Below are 13004 nucleotides of genomic sequence, written 5' to 3'. Positions count from 1 at the left end.
TGAGTTTAAGAGTTCATAAGTCTATGAATTCATGAGTTTATTAGTTAATTAGTTATTAAATTTAAGTTAATTAGTTTATAAGTGTATGAGATTAGAGTTTATTAGTTTAAATGAGTTTCATTGGCTAATATATATAGAATGGCAGTTTGAATTAGTTTTCAAGGGATTTAGATTTAAATTTTTGTCGGTTGGTGAGTTTGAATTTTTTTAGAATGCCCAATGTTAAGTCAATGGGAGTTTTTCCGAGTTTTGATCGTCATTTTTAGGAAAACCGTAAGTCCGATCAGTCTGAAAAGATAGAGCACACCGAGTCAGATCTGTTTGAGTGTCTGAGCCGATTTTGGAGTATGTAGAGTTAAAGCTCTAGGAGGAGTTTGAGTCAGATTTTTTAGTAAGAAGAATAATAATAATAATAATAATAATAATAAGTTTAAATAGGATTTCAATATGTTGGCTCTCTCAAGCCAACTTAACTAGATGCGAAAGTTCGTCGAGACAAACTTTAAGTTGGCTTGAGAAAGTTTGGACCAGAACGTTTTTTGCTAGGCAGTTGCTAGGATGTTATGGGTGGTCGCTATGGTGTTGCTAGGCGGTTGCTAGGGTATTTTGGGTGGTTGCTAGGCGGTTGCTAGGGTATTCTGGGTGGTTGCTAGGGTGTTTTGGGTGGTTGCTAGGCTGTTGCTAGGGTCTTTTGGGTGGTTGCTAGGCGGTTGCTAGGGTGTTTTGGGTGGTTGCTAGGGTGTTTTGGGTGGTTGCTAGGCGGTTGCTAGGATATTTTGGGTGGTTGCTATGGTATTTTGGGTGGTTGCTAGGCGGTTGCTAGGGTCTTTTGGGTGGTTGCTAGGATATTTTGGGTGGTTGCTAGGGTCTTTTGGGTGGTTGCTAGGCGGTTGCTAGGGTCTTTTGGGTGGTTGCTAGGGTGTTCTGGGTGGTTGCTAGGCAGTTGCTAGGGTGTTATAGGTGGTTGCTATGGTGTTGCTAGGCAGTTGCTAGGATATTTTGAGTGGTTGCTAGGGTGTTTTGGGTGGTTGCTAGGCGGTTGCTAGGGTATTTTGGGTGGTTGCTAGGGTGTTTTGGGTGGTTGCTAGGCGGTTGCTAGGGTATTCTGGGTGGTTGCTAGGGTGTTTTGGGTGGTTGTTAGGGTATTCTGGGTGGTTGCTAGGGTGTTTTGGGTGGTTGCTAGGCGGTTGCTAGGGTATTCTGGGTGGTTGCTAGGGTGTTTTGGGTGGTTGTTAGGGTATTCTGGGTGGTTGCTAGGGTATTTTGGGTGGTTGCTAGGGTATTCTGGGTGGTTGCTAGGGTGTTTTGGGTGGTTGCTAGGGTGTTTTGGGTGGTTGCTAGGCGGTTGCTAGGATATTTTGGGTGGTTGCTAGGGTCTTTTGGGTGGTTGCTAGGCGGTTGCTAGGGTCTTTTGGGTGGTTGCTAGGATATTTTGGGTGGTTGCTAGGGTCTTCTGGGTGGTTGCTAGGCGGTTGCTAGGGTATTTTGGGTGGTTGCTAGGGTGTTTTGGGTGGTTGCTAGGCGGTTGCTAGGGTATTCTGGGTGGTTGCTAGGGTATTCTGGGTGGTTGCTAGGGTGTTTTGGGTGGTTGCTAGGGTGTTTTGGGTGGTTGATAGGGTCTTTTGGGTGGTTGCTAGGCAGTTGCTAGGGTTTTTGGGTGGTTGCTAGGGTATTCTGGGTGGTTGCTAGGGTGTTTTGGGTGGTTGCTAGGGTGTTTTGGGTGGTTGCTAGGCGGTTGCTAGCATCTTATGGGTGGTTGCTAGGTGGTTGCTAGGGTGTTCTGGGTGGTTGCTAGGCGGTTGCTAGGGTGTTATGGGTGGTTGCTAGGCTGTTCTGGGTGGTTGATAGGCGGTTGCTAGGGTGTTATGGGTGGTTGTTATGGTGTTGCTAGGCGGTTGCTAAGGTATTCAGGGCGGTTGATATGGTGTTAATAGGTGGCTGGTAGTTGTCACAGATGGTTACTATGAAGTTTTTATAGAGTTCTTAGCATGATCTTGGCATGATTTAACACTTAACTAATCACTATTAGCATGTAGCTATTCACTGCTAGCATGTGTAGTATGTTGGAAGTGCTGTTTGCTAGCATGAGTCAAAAGAGCCAAACCTCATCTCTATACGATGTTCTGATACAGAGATATAGGTCTTACAAAACGGTTGCTAGGGTACTCGAGTTTGGTTGCTATGGAGTTGCTTGGGAGCTGGAAGATTTAAACTTAAGAAGTTTATAGTGGTTTGAAGTTTACAGTAGTTTACAGTAGTTTGAAGTTTGACAGATAGATAAATAAGTTAGATAGACACACACACACACACACACACACAAACACACACACACACACACACACACACACACACACACACACACACACACACAGACACACACACACACACACACACACACACACACACTAACTCGCTCACACACTCACTCATAAACTCAGTGTGTGTGTCTGAGTTTAGAGTTTATAAGTGTATAAATTGATGAGTTTATAAGTGTATGAGTTCTTGAGTTTTGAGTTTATAAGTTTAAATCAGTTTAGAGTTTATAAGTTTAAATGAGATTAAGAGTTCAGAGTTTATTAATTTATGAGTTTAAGAGTTCATAAGTTTATGAATTCATGAGTTTATAAGTTAATTAGTTTATAAGTGTTTATAGTTTAGAGTTTATTAGTTTAAATGAGTCTCATTGGCTCATATAGTATATAGAACGGCAGTTTGGTTTAGTCTTCAAGGTGTTTAGATTTAAATTTTTGTCGGTTTGAATTTTTTAGAACTCCCCAATGTAAGTCAATGGGAGTTTTTGAATGAGTTTTTTCGAGTTTTGATCGTCATTTGTAGGAAAACTGTAAGTCCGATCAGTCTGAAAAGATATAGCATACCGAGTCAGATCAGTTTGAGTGTCTGAGCCGAGTTTGGAGTATGTAGAGTTAAAGCTCTAGGAGGAGTTTGATATAGATTTTTTTAGGGTCAGAAGAATAATAATAACTAGATGCGAAAGTTCGTCGAGACAAACTTTAAGTTGGCTTGAGAAAGTTTGGACCGGAAAGTTTTTTGCTAGGCGGTTGTTAGGATGTTATGGGTGGTCGCTATGGTGTTGCTACGTGGTTGCTAAGGTATTCTGGGTGGTTGCTAGGCGGTTGCTAGGGTGTTTTGGGTGGTTGCTAGGCGGTTGCTAGGGTCTTTTGTGTGGTTGCTAGGGGGTTGCTAGGTGGTTGCTAGGGTGTTCTGGGTGGTTGCTAGGATATTTTTGGTGGTTGCTAGGGTCTTTTGGGTGGTTGCTAGGCGGTTGCTAGGGTCTTTTGGGTGGTTGCTAGGGTCTTTTGGGTGGTTGCTAGGCGGTTGCTAGGGTATTTTGGGTGGTTACTAGGGTGTTCTGGGTGGTTGCTAGGCAGTTGCTAGGGTGTTATGGGTGGTTGCTAGGGTGTTTTGGGTGGTTGCTAAGATATTTTGGGTGGTTGCTAGGGTCTTTTGGGTGGTTGCTAGGTGGTTGCTAGGGTATTTTGGGTGGTTGCTAGGGTGTTCTGGGTGGTTGCTAGGCGGTTGCTAGGGTATTTTGGGTGGTTGCTAGAGTGTTCTGGGTGGTTGTTAGGCAGTTGCTACGGTGTTCTGAGTGGTTGCTATGGAGTTGCTAGGGTGTCCTAAGGTATTTTGGGTGGTTGCTAGGGTGTTCTGGGTGGTTGTTAGGCAGTTGCTACGGTGTTCTGAGTGGCTGCTATGGTGTTGCTAGGGTGTTCTAAGGTATTTTGGGTGGTTGCTAGGGTGTTCTGGGTGGTTGTTAGGCAGTTGCTAGGGTGTTCTGAGTGGTTGCTATGGTGTTGCTAGGGTGTCCTAAGGTATTTTGGGTGGTTGCTAGGGTGTTCTGAGTGGTTGCTATGGTGTTGCTATGGTGTTCTAAGGTATTTTGGGTGGTTGCTAGGGTGTTCTGGGTGGTTGCTATGGTGTTGCTAGGGTGTTCTAAGGTATTTTGGGTGGTTGCTAGGGTGTTCTGGGTGGTTGTTAGGCAGTTGCTAGGGTGTTCTGAGTGGTTGCTATGGTGTTGCTAGGGTGTTCTAAGGTATTTTGGGTTGTTGCTAGGGTGTTCTGAGTGGTTGCTATGGTGTTGCTAGGGTGTTCTAAGGTATTTTGAGTGGTTGCTAGGGTGTTCTGGGTGGTTGTTAGGCAGTTGCTACGGTGTTCTGAGTGGTTGCTATGGTGTTGCTAGGGTGTTCTAAGGTATTTTGGGTGGTTGCTAGGGTGTTCTGGGTGGTTGTTAGGCAGTTGCTAGGGTGTTCTGAGTGGTTGCTATGGTGTTGCTAGGGTGTCCTAAGGTATCTTGGGTGGTTGCTAGGGTGTTCTTAGTGGTTGCTATGGTGTTGCTATGGTGTTCTAAGGTATTTTGGGTGGTTGCTAGGGTGTTCTGGGTGGTTGCTATGGTGTTGCTAGGGTGTTCTAAGGTATTTTGGGTGGTTGCTAGGGTGTTCTGGGTGGTTGTTAGGCAGTTGCTAGGGTGTTCTGAGTGGTTGCTATGGTGTTGCTAGGGTGTTCTAAGGTATTTTGGGTGGTTGCTAGGGTGTTCTGAGTGGTTGCTATGGTGTTGCTAGGGTGTTCTAAGGTATTTTGGGTGGTTGCTAGGGTGTTCTGGGTGGTTGCTAGGCGGTTGCTAGGGTGTTCTGGGTGGTTGCTATGGTATTCAGGGCGGTTGATATGGTGTTACTAGCTGGTTGGTAGTTGTCACAGATGGTTACTATGGAGTTTTTATAGAGTTCTTAGCATGATCTTGGCATGATTCAACACTTAACTAATTGCTATTAGCATGTAGCTATTCACTGCTAGCATGTGTAGCATGTTGGAAGTGCTGTTTGCTAGCATGAGTCAAAAGAGCCAAAACTCATCTCTATACGATGTTCTGATACAGAGATATAGGTCTTGCAAAACGGTTGCTAGGGTACTCAAGTTTGGTTGCTATGGAGTTGCTTGGGAGCTGGAAGCATTAAACTAAAGAAGTTTAAAGTGGTTTGAAGTTTAAAGTAGTTTAAAGTAGTTTGAAGTTTATGATAGATATATAAATAAGTTAGATAGATACACACAAACACACACACACACACACACACACTCAGACTACCTCGCTCACACACTCACTCAGACACAAACACACACACACTCAGAGTTTATGAGTTTAGAGTTTATAAGTGTACGAGTTTTTGAGTTTAGAGTTTATAAGTTTAAATGAGTTTAGAGTTCAGAGTTTATTAATTTATGAGTTTAAGAGTTCATAAGTCTATGAATTCATGAGTTTATTAGTTAATTAGCTATTAAATTTAAGTTAATTAGTTTATAAGTGTATGAGATTAGAGTTTATTAGTTTAAATGAGTTTCATTGGCTAATATATATAGAATGGCAGTTTGAATTAGTTTTCAAGGGATTTAGATTTAAATTTTTGTCGGTTGGTGAGTTTGAATTTTTTTAGAACTCCCCATTGTAAGTCAATGGGAGTTTTTCCGAGTTTTGATCGTCATTTGTAGGAAAACCGTAAGTCCGATCAGTCTGAAAAGATAAAGCAACGCGAGTCAGAACAGTTTGAGTGTCTGAGCCGAGTTTGGAGTATGTAGAGTTAAAGCTCTAGGACGAGTTTCATATAGAAATTTTAGTCTCGGAATAATAATAATAACTAGATGCGAAAGTTCGTCGAGACAAACTTTAAGTTGGCTTGAGAAAGTTTGGAGCAGAACGTTTTTTGCTAGGCGGTTGCTAGGATGTTATGGGTGGTTGCTATGGTGTTGCTAGGGTATTTTGGGCGGTTGCTAGGGTGTTCTGGGTGGTTGCTAGGTGGTTGCTAGGGTGTCCTGGGTGGTTGCTAAGGTCTTTTGGGTGGTTGCTAGGGTTTTCTGGGTGGTTGCTAGGCTGTTTTGGGTGGTTGCTAGGCGGTTGCTAGGATATTTCTGATGGTTGCTAGGGTCTTTTGGGTGGTTGCTAGGCGGTTGCTAGGATATTTTGGGTGGTTGCTAGGGTCTTTTGGGTGGTTGCTGGGCGGTTGCTAGGATATTTTAGGTGGTTGCTAGGGTCTTTTGGGTGGTTGCTAGGCGGTTGCTAGGGTCTTTTGGGTGGTTGCTAGGATATTTTAGGTGGTTGCTAGGCGGTTGCTAGGGTATTTTGGGTGGTTGCTAGGCGGTTGCTAGGATATTTTAGGTGGTTGCTAGGGTCTATTGGGTGGTTGCTAGGCGGTTGCTAGGGTCTTTTGGGTGGTTGCTAGGCGGTTGCTAGGGTGTTTTTGGTGGTTGCTAGGGTCTTTTGGGTTGTTGCTAGGCGGTTGCTAGGGTGTTTTGGGTGGTTGCTAGGATATTTTGGGTGGTTGCTAGGGTCTTTTGGGTGGTTGCTAGGTGGTTGCTAGGGTGTTTTGGGTGGTTGCTAGGATCTTTTGGGTGGTTGCTTGGGTCTTTTGGGTGGTTGCTAGGCGGTTGCTAGGGTGTTTTGGGTGGTTGCTAGGGTCTTTTGGGTGGTTGCTAGGCGGTTGCTAGGTCTTTTGGGTGGTTGCTAGGATATTTTGGGTGGTTGCTAGGGTCTTTTGGGTGGTTGCCAGGGTATTTAGGGTGGTTGCTAGGGTGTTCTGGGTGGTTGCTAGGCGGTTGGTAGGGTGTTCTGGGTGGTTGCTAGGGTCTTTTGGGTAGTTGCTAGGTGGTTGCTAGGATATTTTGGGTAGTTGCTAGGGTCTTTTGGGTGGTTGCTAGGATATTTTCGGTGGTTGCTAGGGGTCTTTTGGGTGGTTGCTAGGCGGTTGCTAGGGTATTTTGGGTGGTTGCTAGGATATTTTGGGTGGTTGCTAGGGTCTTTTGGGTGGTTGCTAGGCGGTTGCTAGGGTGTTTTGGGTGGTTGCTAGGATATTTTGGGTGGTTGCTAGGTGGTTGCTAGGGTCTTTTGGGTGGTTGCTAGGTGGTTGCTAGGGTGTTATGGGTGGTTGCTAGGTGTTGCTAGGCAGTTGCTAAGGTATTCAGGGTGGTTGATATGGTGTTACTAGGTGGCTGGTAGTTGTCACAGATGGTTACTATGGAGTTTTTATAGAGTTCTTAGCATGATCTTGGCATGATTTAACACTTAATCACTATTAGCATGTAGCTATTCACTGCTAGCATGTGTAGTATGTTGGAAGTGATGTTTGCTAGCATGAGTCAAAAGAGCCAAACCTCATCTCTATACGATGTTCTGATACAGAGATATAGGTCTTACAAAACGGTTGCTAGGGTACTCGAGTTTGGTTGCTATGGAGTTGCTTGGGAGCTGGAAGATTTAAACTTAACAAGTTTATAGTGGTTTGAAGTTTACAGTAGTTTACAGTAGTTTGAAGTTTATGACAGATAGATAAATAAGTTAGATAGACACACACACACACACACACACACACACACACACACACACAAACTCGCTCACACACTCACTCATAAACTCTGAGTGTGTGTGTGTGTGTGTGTCTGAGTTTAGAGTTTATAAGTGTATACATTGATGAGTTTATAAGTGTATGAGTTCTTGAGTTTTGAGTTTATAAGTTTAAATCAGTTTAGAGTTTATAAATTTAAATGAGATTAAGAGTTCAGAGTTGATTAATTTATGAGTTTAAGAGTTCATAAGTTTATGAATTCATAAGTTTATAAGTTAATTTGTTTATAAGTGTTTATAGTTTAGAGTTTATTAGTTTAAATGAGTCTCAATGGCTCATATAGTATATAGAACGGCAGTTTGGTTTAGTCTTCAAGGTGTTTAGATTTAAATTTTTGTCGGTTTGAATTTTTTAGAACTCCCCAATGTAAGTCAATGGGAGTTTTTGAATGAGTTTTTTCAAGTTTTGATCGTCATTTTTAGGAAAACCGTAAGTCCGATCAGTCTGAAAAGATATAGCATACCAAGTCAGATCAGTTTGAGTGTCTGAGCCGAGTTTGGAGTATGTAGAGTTAAAGCTCTAGGAGGAGTTTGATATAGATTTTTTTAGGGTCAGAAGAATAATAATAATAAGTTTAAATAGGATTTCAATATGTTGGCTTTCTCAAGCCAACTTAATAATAATAATAATAATAAGTTTAAATAGGATTTCAATATGTTGGCTCTCTCAAGCCAACTTAATAAGTTTAAATAGGATTTCAATATGTTGGCTTTCTCAAGCCAACTTAATAATAATAAGTTTAAATAGGATTTCAATATGTTGGCTCTCTCAAGCCAACTTAATAAGTTTAAGTACAATATCAGTAAGTTGGCTTTCTCAAGCCAACTTAATAAGTCTACATTAGTAACAGCTAATTTTGTTACGGTATGAATTTAATCATAGAAAAGGCAAAAAAAAAATTAAGACCTTTGTAACGAAATTCAAGACTTTGTATACCAAATTCAAGGCTTTTAAGGCCTTAATTTGAGATGATCAAATTTAAGACTTTTTCAATGCTTTTAAGACCCCGCGGGTACCCTGTATATGTATATATATATGTGTATATATGTATATATATATATGTATATATATATGTATGTATATATATATGTATATATATATATATATATATATATATATAACCTCCTTATATAATGTAGTGATTAATATAATGTAATTGATTAATAAAAGTCACATGGCAGCGTTGACAAGTTTTTGAGCCCCTGGTTGGGAATCAGTGTTATAAATAATGCAATAAATAATAACTATAGAGACAAGCACACAGAAACACTGTGTGTGTGAGCAGCGTGATGCCCAATCTCTCTGTGTGATTGACATGTGTCTGTGGGCTTGCTTAAATGAAAGCAGTGCATTAATATAGAACAGTGATTAAACTGACTTTTAACCTTTTAAGGGTTCCCATCATGAGATAATTTTATTTTAATTAATTTAGTTTTAATTATTTTTTTATTCCATTTGATGAATTTAACAGCTCGCAAACATACTTTATGATAGTAGAAAAAAATGAATAACCCATCAAACATGACAGTATTATGCAGTCTTTTAAGGCATGTCTCCTATAGAACCTCTTTGGCAAAAAGGGTTCTCTAAAATTAAGTCAATGGTTCTACAGAACCCCATTAAACCTTTATTGGCAAACTTTACCAGATATTCTTCTTATTATTAGTTCTTCTGGTGTTTGGAATAATATATCGACTAACTATATTATTGTTAGTTTCTATTACTATAGTATTTGTAACACTAAAAAGGTATCTTTGAAGTGTAAGCATGAACGTTTATGTATTAAGCTGTTTTTTAGTAAAGTATCTTTCTAGACTGGCTAAGAAGGTTTGAGTTCTGAAAGTTACAGTATGTTTTTCAAGTAATTATTATTATTTATTTAGTTTTTTTTGGAAGATCAAGGACAGTTTTATTCCTTGTGGCATGGATGCTATAAGAGATTACCTGTATCATGTCTATAATTCATGTTTTAAGTTTAAGATTCACATTCACGTGGCAGAGAAAATGTTCAAACAAAGAGCATGGCCCATTATAGCACAAGTAAAATGCATTTGTAGTCTCAGCAAATCTTTCAAAAGAAGCTCTTTTACTGTCTCACAACCACACTCATCATTCACTGTGACATATATGCCAGGATTTAAATCAAATATTGAACCCACACTTAATTAATAGGAATGGCACCGCTCCTATTTCCACAGTCAGAATTGTGCTGCCTTTGTTTGTGTCTAAATAACAGCAGGAAAGGTCACATAGCCCATAATTGCAGACTGAAAAAGCCTTCAGCTGTAAACTGCCGCTCAGCTTAGATTATGCATTATTGTGTCAATGCCATTTGAACAGATACCAGGGCCTGAGGGAGAGATAGTGCTCTAATGCCTTGATAGCAAAGCAGATTCAGCAATGGAAGTTCGAGACAAGAAATAAATGCGTTCTCTTTTAAATAATACTTAGAACTAGGCTTAAAATGTAATCAAATTAATTACATAATATGCTTATAAATAAATCATATTTAAATGCAACTGATTATTACTAATTATTAACAGTTAAAGCTGTCATTGATGTTTCTAAAACTAAATTTGACAGGTGAAAATTATGTATTATTATCATCTCAGAGAGAGAGAGAGAGGTGCATGTGAATTACTAGTGTCTTTGCAGTGTCTCTCTACTAGCAATGAAGCTGTGATTTGAATTGCTTATTACCTCCTTAGTAATATAATGTAGTGATTAATATAATGTAATTGATTAATAAAAGTCACATGGCAGCGTTGACAAGTTTTTGTGCCCCTGGTCGGGAATCAGTGTTATAAATAATGCAATAAATAATAACTATAGAGACAAGCACACAGAAACATAGTGTGTGTGAGCAGCGTGATGCCCAATCTCTCTGTGTGATTGACATGTGTCTGTGGGCTTGCTTAAATGAAAGCAGTACATTAATATAGAACGGTGATTAAACTGATTTGGATCGGTTTTAATGCACACCTTCCAGCCAATAAGAATCGAGTATTCAGAGAGACCATGGTATAATAAAAGATATGAACTTTCTTATCCAGAATGTGAAATGCGCTTCATTTGTTTTATAAATGTAGTAGCGATGTCTGCTGTCCATGGTACTGAAATATGTAAACCTAGAATTGAATATTGTCTGCGACTACAGATACATGATCATTCTGACCGTTCACATGCATAGATAATGTACTTTAAGACTTGGTTTTCCTGCTAAGTCAAAAGCTGAGATTAAACACCCTGCGATAAAACAATGAAACTCATTATTCTGGAGAGAAGATCTCAAAGAAAGAGGATAATAAAGAGCCCAAACCTCTCTCCTCGCTTATCTGATGCATCTATGGCACCCGGCATATCTAACACTATGCTCCCGGCCGGAATGTGACTCAATGCGATACCGTGTTTGTAATGAACGAATATTTGATTATTCTGGGTATCCCATACTTTCAATTATCTAAATTTATACATAACCAATATTAATGATTAGTTCCTAAATGGAAACACGATCTAAATTTAATAATCATTTGAAATTGGAGTCAGGTTAAGCGTGGAGCTAAAGTATAATTGAAACTAAATTAAAAAAATTAAGTGAACTTCACCGGAGCACTGAAAAGACACACACACACCTTCGCCCACGCCATTGGATTCCGTCGTTGGGCCAAACGGGTGGACCTTACAATAAAACAGCACTGCATTTTCACACCAGCCAAAATCAACTGAACACAGTGAGTATACAATATTGGGTTTTCCACAGGAACCAGGTGTGCTTGCATTCATAAAACTATCCAAATGTGAAAATAGGGAGATTCCCTACACACTATTATTTATAACACTGATTCCCAACTAGGAGCATGTGTACCACATGAGGTATTTAAACAGATTCAATGCGGTACTTTGGTCACTCTTAATTTCAACAGTCTACTTTAGACATTCTTTGTATCTATGCAACTACAGTACATGTCAACTATCAGTCATTAGAGTATTAGTAGACTGTCTGCTTAATATCTGCTAACTCTTTATTGTGATGCTCCTCAACAGACATTATACTGAGTATATGAGTAACTTTGAAACTACATGTCAACTAACTCTCATTAGAGTATTAGTAGACTGTTAGAGTTCAGGTTAGTTGACATGTAGTTCTAAAGTTACTTATAGTCAGTGTAAAGTCTGTTGAGGAGCATCACAATAAAGAGTTAGCAGATATTAAGCAGACAGTCTACTAATACTCTAATGAGAGTTAGTTGACATGTAGTTGCAAAGTCCCAATTAAATCACTATCAAACTTAAAACTAAACAAGAAATAACAGAAACATAATCAAGATACCTGGTTTAACCTCGCATCACCTAAATGATCACCACAGCCCAATACTGTCATATCTGCCTCCAAACAGCATAAGAAATACAATACTGACTTAAAAATATGCAGCTGAACTCCAAGTACAGAACCATAACCTCTCATCTGAAATTCTTGCAGTTCCACCATTAACATCCAAGAAGACATTAACAGAATGGAGCACAATCCATTTGGTCTTAATCAGCATGGGTGAGCGCAAGGTTGACTTTGAAAGCTAACAGACACCCCAAACTCATTTACCATTAGCTGTTGATAATTAGCTGGTGCGGTAAAGTGGTGTGTTTGCTGGGTAAATAAACTGTGCCATTTACATTAGCCGCCTTTCCCTCAGTCAAAGTCATTTAGCAGGTCAGCTAAGCAGTTAATGGTCTGCAAACATTTATATAAATGTCCCGGTTTCGCACTGCTGGGACTCAAAGTGGATTAATCTGAACTTGGCATATTAGTGTTAGGATCAGGTCCGCAAATATGTTTGAGTTTCAGAGCTTCGGGTATTAAGTTTCACTTAATGTTTTGAGATATGACACTCAAAGAAGGAAACATCACTCTATAAAAGTCTGTGTGTGCAGAGATATCTCAGTTTGAAAATGTTACACGTCATTTAAGAGAGTGTAAAAAAAAAAAAATGTATTCTATTATCATTACATTTATTCACCTAATATTTATTTTGTTTACAATGACTTTGTCATTGGAAACCTGTATGACGTCTTTTTAGAAACTGTCGGTGTATGGAAAAGAGGTGCATGAAATGTATTCAAAATAATTCCTTTTGTGTTCACTTACATTTGCGACTGTATTGTGACATGCATCCGAGTAAAATGGATTATTGAAACAAATGTAGGGCAGGGTACTAGATATCTCTTGTTGATTAGATGAAGGTAGATCTGAATTTGAGCATACAGCCAATTGTAAGAAAAGGGCGGAGTTTAAACAGACTAAAGGATTGGAGAGATTCGGCACCAGAGATGGGTCTCCTGTTTCATGCGAAGTTTTTTTTTTTTTTTTTTTTTTTTTTTTATAAATGAAAAAATAGTATGGATGAATCACAATCAGATGACAGAAGGCATGTAAGTAGATTCCGCAAAAAGTTTTGATCATGTTGGTAATTTAGAGGCCTTTGTGTATCAAATATGATACTGTAGGCTTTACAGGGTTAATCACTTTTGGGTGAACTAATCCTTTAAACAATTTGTCTGATTTACACAGTCCAATTTTTTATTCCGTTTCCCCAGTGTCAC

The sequence above is a fragment of the Rutilus rutilus genome (genome assembly GCF_951802725.1).
Source record: "Rutilus rutilus genome assembly, chromosome: 25".
Lineage (NCBI taxonomy): Eukaryota > Metazoa > Chordata > Actinopteri > Cypriniformes > Leuciscidae > Rutilus > Rutilus rutilus.
The sequence above is the reverse complement of the archived record's forward strand: the minus strand, read 5'-3'. Positions refer to the sequence as shown.